We start from the raw sequence: 8,073 nt of genomic DNA on the forward strand, positions 1-8,073 counted from the left end.
TATATATATATATATATATATATATATATAGAGAGAGAGAGAGAGAGAGAGAGAGAGAGAGAGAGAGAGAGAGAGAGAGAGAGAGCAAAAACAATAAATTCTGTTAAAAACCGGTGATTTATTAACGATTGTATTATCCTCTTATTACTATACCGTTCCTTAACATTACAATTGATTATTATTAATCTAGTAATATCTTAAGGCTTATATCTTTAGATTTGCGGCCCAATATTGCGGATGGTGCCTGATTGTAATATATTAGACAATTATCTAATAATTTTAACTGGAAGGAATGTCGTCGATGTTACAAGCGTTGCGTTGTGTGAGTAGATTAACGCGCGATTACGCGTTCATTCGCGACAATTGCTTTACCGTAAAAAAAAAAGAAAAATGTGGGAAAGGTGTTGTAATATATGTGTCCGTCGTTAAGTTACTTTTTATTTTTGGCATACTCATGGTAGCGAAATGTGTTTCCGCGAATGAGAGAAAATATCAGCAATTACCTTTCTCATGTTTTTCACTCATTGTAATAAAGCGTGGTATCTTGTGCGTATATGCTCGTCCGTCGTGATGACGGACTTCGTTCGCGCAAGAAATACAATGTGTTTGCATGAAATATTGAGTAAAAGTAATGTACATAGGATACAAACGATTAATTCGACACGATTATGGGAAGATTGGATAGATAGCATCTCTGATTTGAAAGTCATAGCGTATGTCATCACATTCGAAGATATACGATATATTAACGCCTCAGTCTGTCATTGTGGACCGCAATATGTTAATCGAGTCCTTTGCAATGCGCTCGCATAATTGTCCTTTTTGTGTGGAAGGTCAGAGAGAAGAAGAGAGATTTCGCGAGAAGATCGTTAGATCCTTGTGTTTTACGTAGCAACACTTTCTTCCTTTCTTATGACACTCTTTCAAAGTAATCTTGTGCCACTTGGAAAGTGTGAAAAATATAACGAAGTGCAACTCGAAGGAACAATTATTTTCGGCTGTACAGGCACGCGTGACCGAAAGCGAGATATTTAAAAACAAATGTCACACATGCAAAATAAAATTCTGGATTCTTTGGAAAATTTACCGAAATCTCATGTAAATCTCATGCAAATTTTGATGGGTGTGCATTGTCTCGAAAACAATGCACGACAATTTCTTGAAATGTTATGATACTGAAATCTGAATATCTAAATATAATTTTTCGAAATATAAGTTTACCGAAATATTATTCTTTAAATTTTTAAAGTAAAATTTTACTCGAAAAATAGAATAACAGTCACTTTAATTTGAGTGATTTTTCACTCATGCAGAGTAAATTTTCGACTCTGAATTGAATAGATATTTTTATCCGAAATTGAAGAATGAATATAATCTAATTTAATTCTTATGGCACAAATTCACTCTAATTGATTGAAACATTTACTCATATTGCACTCAGAATAGCGTCAGAACCTAAATTTAAGTGAAATATTTATTACAATTTCCAGTGGTATTTTTATTTTTGCGTCGAGTGAATTTTCACTCGTTTTGAATGCAATTTCACTCTCAGAAATTTAGAGAATGGAATTGTCTCATATACTCGGCTACATTAGTATCCTTTTCATTCCTTTACATTAGTCTCCTGCAGTCGGCCACATTAGTATCTTCTCGTTTAAATACAACAAGAGTGTATCTAGAATTTTTCCAAAGTGAATATTTCCAAATATTTCCAAGTTAGAAAATGTTCAATTTTCACAAGTTCTTGCTAGAGAAAAGGATTCACGGTCGATTCCTAGGACACGTTTACTCCAATTTCTCTGTTGATCTTTGAATTAAAAATCATGTAATAGTTTGTGCATTGTATGATTTGTATATCGTAAATAGACCAATCAGAATCCCAACAAACGTGATGATTATTCGACAGAGAGAAAATGTGTGTCATTTGAAAAGAAACAAATATATATATATGTATATATATATATATATATATATATATATATATATATATGTATGTATGTATACAGGATGTCCCATTTTAAAAGATGCACCCTGATAATTCTTCAGTCAAGCATATTCAGCCAAAATATTTCAGACAAAAGTTGTCGGGTTCAGAGGGAGATATCTGAAGGTGACCTTCACTTTGACCTTGGAGGTTATTTTGAAGGTTATTCGAAGGTCAACTTTGCTTTTTAAATAGAAACATTTATTTTTTTTATCACGGAATTTTGTTCTGCGTAAAGAAACTAACAACTTTTGTTTGAAAACATTTTTTATATGACCTTTATTTTCTAAGATATTTACTAAAATTATCTACAAAATTATTGGTTTCAATAATTTTTTACTCGAATTCTATCAACTTTATCGAAAAATAGCGAGAGATAAAAATTGTTAATTTTCTTCTCACAGAGCTCTGAGAATTTTTCCATAATTTTTTAATTAACTTCTTAGTACCACATTTTCTTGCATTTTCTTGAAGTACTAAAAAGTTTATAAAATATTCTGAAAAAATTCTCAAAGCTTTATGAGAAGAAAGTAAATAATTTTTATCTCTTGCTATTTTTCGGTAAAGTTGATAGAATTCGAGTAAAAAATTATTGAAAACAATAATTTTGTAAATATTTCCGTAAATATCTTAGAAAATAGAGGTCGTATAAAAAATGTTTTTAAACAAAAATTATGTGTTTCTTCATGTAAAATAAAATTCCGTAATAAAAAATAGATGTTTCTATTTAAAAAGCAAAGTTGACCTTCGAATAACCTTCAAAATGACTTCCAAGGTCAAAGTCAAGGTCACCTTCAAATGTCCCCCTCTAAACCCGACAACTTTTGTTTGAAACATTTTTGCTGAATATGTTTGGCTGAAGAATTATCAGAGTGCATCTCTTAAAACGGGATACCTTGTATATGCATATATATATATATATATATATATATATATATATATATATATATCATGGATAACAAAATCCTCAATTATAGCTTGCAATTACTCGATTAAAATCAAATTATGTCCATTGATACAATTTCCAAATAAACTTTTTAATATAGATATTTGAGCATAAATCTCGCGTCAATTTTTGCGATTGTATTATTGTACACACATATACTCGACATACACACATGAGTATGTGTGTTCGAAGCATAGAGATCATTGATCTGTTCTTTTCAACCGCACTGCTGAACTAGTGTAATAAGTTAGAATGAGATAATTATATTTTGTCTCTCACTCTAACTTATCGCACTAATTTAGCAGTGCAGTAAAAAAGAATAGACCAAAGATTTTCTTCTCTGTTCAATATCGCAATCTGAACTCAGTGAAATCGCATCGGTCTTAGACGGTAATCGAAGCGCGTTAAAGCACAGCCGAAAGTTCTGTTTTCTTTTATTTGTTCCAATAGCGTGTTATTTCACAAGGTGTAGTTGAAATACGGAGAGCAGACGTGCATAATAAAAAATAAAATTGTAGAAATTAGGAAAGTCATATATAGTAGATGTATAAACGGTAGAAAAGAGAGCGCGCTCTGATGAGTCATCGTAGCTATTGACTATTGGATGCAACCCGACCTCCCTCGCCCCTGAAAAAAAGAAAATTCTAAACGTGAGTTTGCCATTGTATTGCTCCTTCGAGGAATCGAGGTGCGGTGTATGGAACAGGAGAGTACGATGTAAAAGGAAATCTGGAGTGAATATGAACACTCCGGATAAGTCCTTTCTTTTATTAAATAGGACTGAAGAAATATGTAAAAATGTGCGAATTGGGAAATGTGTGTTCGCTTCCCATTTTCTTACATATTCTCGGCATTAAGAATCTAGCTGAAAAGAACGTGTGGTTCTCTTCTCTCTTAATGTTACATGATACATACTGAAATGATCAGATGTCCTTTCAACAATGAATTCTTCGATGAATCGAATCTCATGTTAATATTGCTCCCAATAAAAATGTCGCGGCATTGGTAACACTGTTTGACACCATTTTGCCCCACGAGTATAAAGTCATTTTTGACGTATTTTAGGCTGCTAAATATGAATCCGTTGTCCAAATTTGGCTATCATGTCATAATTTTGAGAAGAATTAGATAAAATGGTTAGAATTAGGTAGAATGGAAAAATTAGGTAAAAGTGATAGTTTTGAGAGATTTCATCACATTGCAGCAGAGCGAGAGAAAACAATTTTTTCACAATTTCATTAATGCTATAAGAAAATATTTTACTGAATTTTAGGTTTTAAAATATGTTCTTTCCGTTCCATTCTCGCACAACTTTTTGTTTTGGAGATATAGCTATTTAAGATAATCTTATGTCGTAAGTGAAAAAGATATTTAATTCTACCTTAATGGTATATTGTGTGAAAAGTAAGTGCTTTTTGTACTTACATAATATTATCAGAAAATACTGAATAAAGGAGCAGTAACTTCAACAATTAATATATATGTTTGTCTATGTTACATAACAACATAATCTATATTACAAGCCAACGTATATGTGAAACTGTTGAATTCGCTCTTGTATTAATATATTATCCAATTATATTATATAAAAGCATAAAAAGTATTTACTTTTCGCACAATGTAGTACTAAAATAGAATTAAATATTTTTTTCATTTGGATAACATGGAAAAATTCTTAATACCTATTTTACTCCATTTTTCTTAAAATTATAATGCCAAATTTGAACAACGAATTCGTGTTTAGCAGCCAAAAATAATCGCCGTGAATGACTATTCCCTCGTGGGGCAAAAAAAGATCAAGATTTATCGAACAGTATAATTGCCAAATAATTGGAAATAGAGTGTCAATAATTGAATTTCTAAATGATACTCTCTTAGGCAATAAAATCATGTTCATCTTCGATTAATGAGAAGTCATCTCAACGGTATTTTTATTCGGAAAGAGTTTAAAAATATACATAATGTAGGAAAGTAAACGTAATACCATCGATATTCCCGAGAAGGGAACGTCGATCTCACATTCACCGAAGAATCTATAAGCAAAGGGACACTCGACGGTCGCGCTATGCCTTGTATACGGTATCCTAAATGCAGAAATTCGTAGTTACCAAGTATGTATTATCGAAACTTCAAAAGCTCTGCGACTGAGGAAGTGTTCGGAAAACGATCCCAAAATACACATACTCGCCACCAATTTTCCTCACTTCGATGGGTATTCCATATATCTACGATTGACAGACGAGAAAAGAACAGAGGAGACTTTATATTATTTATTCGGTGAATTTAATCTCATTCGATGATGTTTCGAGACACCGATAGATTTATATTTCGACGAATACTGCGAAAAGTATCATCACTCTTGATAGAACTCGTCGGCATGGTCGCGTTAAGGCATTATCCGTCTTAAGCGAGGAGTAGCAGAAAGTCACCATTAGAAATTCGTCGTCGGCTTCGAAAGCTTGAAGAGGAAAACGATCCGTGTGGGATCCGCGTGTCCTTCCTGTTCGCTAGATCATTACTTAGGCGTTCTAGATGCATTACGCAAGGCTGGTACTTATACAATCAGTGGTGTTAATTAGAATATTTGCACGTTTGTCACTCACTCACGGGAACACCTTAACGCGGCCCCGCCTATCAACACACAAAGTTTGACTCTTGGCTGATGACGTCAATCGAGACTTCTCTTTCTCAGTAGATTAATCTCGGCGCAAAGAGAAGTAACGTCGATATTTTCTGTAATTGCGGAAAAAGTGTCTACTATAATACTGTACTGTATAGATACTGGCGAGGGATTTTTGTCTACATAAATCTGTTCAAGACCATTCTCTTCAGAATTTTCGAACGACATGTTAAACAAAATTCGAGGAGACTTTAACAAGGAAACTGGAAGTTTTTCTCTAAATGCGTTATATAATTATTTTGTTGTGCGTTGGTCCGCTGAGTTATAAAATATTATATAGTAATAAAGCAAAATATATTAATAATATCATGTTATTTATAAAAATCCAAATAGAGGTATATTGGAAATTTGTACGATGCTATTATAATCAATTTTTTTTTCCGAAAAAAATTATTATATATGAATTTTTACTCCAGACAATCAAAACTTTGGCATAACAAAGGGAGTATGTGTTTCACCGATGTTACATTAGTTGTATCAAATGTTCTTGCTAATCACAATATAGTTCGAAAGCAAGTTTTTCATATAAGTTTCTTATGAATTCAGTTAGATGTATAAGCATATAATTATTGCTAATAATGTTTTCCTTAAAAAAGCAACAATTGCCTTATTTCTCTACTATATACTCTACTCTATATTTTTCTATATTCCTCTATTTCTCTATACAATTACGCGTAATTATTTAGGGTGCCCCAGACTCTCCTCTGCAATCTTTGTAGAGACATAGGATGAATTGAGGTAAACATAAAAGTCCTATACCGTTTTGCGATATTCGCTGTCATAGTCGAGCTATTAATTAAAGAAGATTAGTGAATGATCACGCACGCGATATGGCTATAATAGCAATGTGTATTCTTGTATTAGGTTAAATTGAACAAAAAAATCTTTTATCATTTTGCAAATAACTATGTAGATTTTTAGTTATTAATGGAAGAAAATTGTTACATTGTATACGATAATGTACAAATCTTTTTTAATTAATATCTAAAAATCGATGTGTTCATTTGCAAAATGATAAAGGACTTTGTTCAATTTGATCTAATGTGTAAGTATATAACGGCAAACGACGCCACTACCTAGATAGCACAGGACGTCCTATTAGGTAAATCGGAAAGTTGCGTCCATCTAGCGGTGAGTAGCTATAGCTAGAACTGTCGGTAACTCTAATGTCTAACCCAAGCTTAATTTTTTAGTTTAACCATCTGTTAATAAAATTCAGTATATAAAGGTATACGTTCGCATTAATAACCCTTATAGAAATATCATACTAAGAATCATTGATAATTACTTATTATCCAGTATTTTTAATACTGAAAATAAGTAATTATCAATGATTCTTAGTATGATATTTCTATAAGGGAACATTGTTTCTTACTGCATCAAAAATGTTGAAATTTGAGCCAAATAAGCATTATTTGCGCGAAGTATTAATCTTTTGCTTCAAATGGAAGAAAACTGTAGCTGAAGCTCATCGAATGCTTGTAGAAGTTTATAGTGATAGTGCTCCTCCCTTATAGGACTATCATACTAAGAATCATTGATAATTACTTATTATCCAGTATTTTTAATACTGAAAATAAGTAATTATCAATGATTCTTAGTACGATATTTCTATAAGGGCTTCCGATAAAATATGCAGAGAATGGTTTCGACGTTTTAAAAGTGGTGATTTTGATGTGGAGGACAAAGAGCGTTCTGGACGGCCAAGAGCATTTGAAGACGAAGAATTGCAGGCATTCCCTTATAGAAATATCATACTGAAAAATACTGAAAAATTATTATTGATTAAATATTACCAGTAATTCAGTAATTTTTTGGCCAGTACTTAATTTCTGGTGAATACTGATAATAAAATCACTGTTAAATATTGATAGTAATCAAATACTGAGAATTATTATTATTAAGGTGAAAAATGAGAAAATTATAATGTTTACAAAAATATACTTATATTCCTAATTTTCTCATGTCTCATAAACTACTAGATATCGAAGGTTGTCAACACATTCCAAACTTTCGTGAATCCTCCTGCGATAATTTCGATCCCAACCCAGTAGGCAATCTGCGCGCAGACTGACGTCAGACTGTCGACAGGATCTGTTGAATCCGAGCAGGATCTGTCGACAGATCCATAATCTGCGTCCCCAATCTGCCGCCAGACTGTTGACAGGGTCTGCGAACAGACTCTGACGACAGACTGGCGGCAGATTGCGCGCAGAGCCTGTCGACAGACTATGATGGCAGATTGGCTGCAGATTGCGCGCAGATCCTGTCGTTTCGTAGGTTCTTCAATTAAATTTTCTCATAATTTTTCATAATTACTCATAGAATAAGCGCTTTCTCATAAATACTCATAAAATACTATGACAAAAAAAATTTTTCTACATTATTTTTTCATAATTTTTAATATTTTCTCTAGTGAGATTCGAACTTGAACTGAAGACATCTTTTGGATAATCGTCCGTC

This window comes from Odontomachus brunneus, unplaced genomic scaffold, assembly GCF_010583005.1.
Source record: "Odontomachus brunneus isolate Ranch 3 - 2012 unplaced genomic scaffold, Obru_v1 Obru_scaffold_064, whole genome shotgun sequence".
Classification (NCBI taxonomy): Eukaryota; Metazoa; Arthropoda; class Insecta; order Hymenoptera; family Formicidae; genus Odontomachus; species Odontomachus brunneus.